Below are 2,117 nucleotides of genomic sequence, written 5' to 3' on the forward strand. Positions count from 1 at the left end.
GGGTTCCTCTCCCTTTGGTTTATTGGCGGTGGGGATTAAACCCGGTGTCTTCTTCATGGGAATCCCATGCTCTACCACTGAGTTACACCCTCAGCCAGACCCTCACCCCGCTTTGTGATGTTTTTGTCTTTGTTTTTTAAGTCAGGTTCTCATGTAGCCCAGGTTAACCTTGCACTGGCTTTATGGCTACTGCTGACCTTTAACTCCTGATCCTCCTGCCTCTATCTTCCAAATGCTGAGAATATCAGCATGCTACCACTCCCAGGTTTTTTTGGGGGGGGGTTGTTTTGTTTTTTGGCAGAGGTGGGGGGTGGTGGGATGGGGTCCTGATTAAGGATCCCAAAAGACTGAAAATCAATCAGTTGCCCTAGATTGGAAACGTGAACCCACACCAGCCCCAAGTCTGGATTCTTCCACCTACTTTGTGAACTACAAAATTCCCTCCACCTGAAGGCTCAATGGTGTTTGTTTGTTTTAATTACAGAATTACTGTTCCCTGCATGTTGCTTTGGGACTTTTGAACTTGCTTGGTATTGCTTTTAAGAAATACCTAAGGGATTAGGCGTGTAACTCAGTCACAAAGCACTAGGTGTGATCCTCCCAGCCCCCCACCTCAGTACTATATAAACTGAGCGTCACGATGCACAACTGTAATCCCAGCCAGCACTTGAGGGCAGAAGCAAGGTGACCAAAAGTTCAACTTCATCCTCAGCAGTGCAGGGAGGTTTAAGTCCGACTGGGATACATAAGACCTTGTCTCAAAAAAAAAAAAAAAAAAAAGTAAAATTTCCTTAACACTAAATAAAATGATACTACCTTTTGAAGACGTGTGTCTGTATTTCACTTGGGGTGTGATAGAAGTTCCTTCTGTCGTGTTGGAAAACTTAGGGTGGTTGTCTCCCATGATGGTCTCTCATGTGAAGCCCCTGCAGCCACCACCACAATCATGCCAAAGGGTGCCTGAGCCCCTTATGGAGAGGTCAAACATCTCCATCCTGACTTTTCGTAGTCCTCATCTTATCCTGAGGGACCATGGCTTTGACACCCCGAGAATGTCAAATCTTTGCTTGGGTTTCAGAAGTATCTGAGAGGCCCATCTGTGGTTAGTCAGCTTGGATGACCCGATAGAAGCTGTTAGGGCAGATGAAGGTGTCTCCTCCCAGACTTAACTTCCTCAGCTTGCCTTTCCATCCAGGCTAAGTCTGTCTGTTAGCAAGGAGAGCCTCTGCTGGCCTCAGGTGTGGAAAGTGGTTAATAGGCCTCTCCCGTGGAGAGGAGCAGATACTGTTCCTCTCAGAGATGAGATCACATTGCAGAGCCCATGATATTCTAGGTTGGGGCCAGGGGCTTCCATAGGACACTGAGTATCTGCATTAAGGAATTTGAAAACAGATTCATATTCATTTGTATTCTCATTTTGGTTTTTTTTTTATGGTACTAGAAAGTTTTGTTTATTTTTCTAAAGTTTTCATAAATGACTAGCGTTGTGAGATTTGATTCTCTGGACCCTTCATTTGGGATTCTTTCAGTTTGGTTCCTGCTACTGCTACCCAGCTCAGTGCTTACAGTCAGTCAGCCTAGTGTTTTCAAATTCCACTTCAGGGAAGGACGTTTGTCCTTAACTTGACTGTTATTAACAGAAAGCTTGTTATTGACAGATAGATAAATGGATAGATAGATAGATAGATAGATAGATAGATAGATAGATAGATAGATAGATCTAAAACGAAGGAAATGACAATAGAGTAGATGAAGAGCATAAAAAGGAAACTCCCAATTCTGGACTTCTGAGCTGGAAGAAGTTGACCCCCAGGGCCCAAGGGCTCAGCAAGTGTCTGCTATGACAGCAAGGTAGCCTTGAGAAGTCCCCTGTGCTGTTACTGTGACCTGTGCCAGGGTTGTTCCTTTTACACAGCAGATGCCTTTTAGCAGAAAGATCACTGTTTTGTTTCCAGTCTCAACTCTTTTCCAGTGCCTCATTAATATGCTGGGTGACCAGCATGATGGCTTTGTACTAGAGGTGCTTGCCACACAAGCCTGGGGACCTGAGTTGGATCCTAGGAACCCACCTCGGAAGAAGAGAACTAGCCCCTGTACATTGTTCTCTGGTCTCCGAA

The sequence above is a fragment of the Cricetulus griseus genome, assembly GCF_003668045.3.
Source record: "Cricetulus griseus strain 17A/GY chromosome 1 unlocalized genomic scaffold, alternate assembly CriGri-PICRH-1.0 chr1_1, whole genome shotgun sequence".
In the NCBI taxonomy this organism is placed as follows: domain Eukaryota; kingdom Metazoa; phylum Chordata; class Mammalia; order Rodentia; family Cricetidae; genus Cricetulus; species Cricetulus griseus.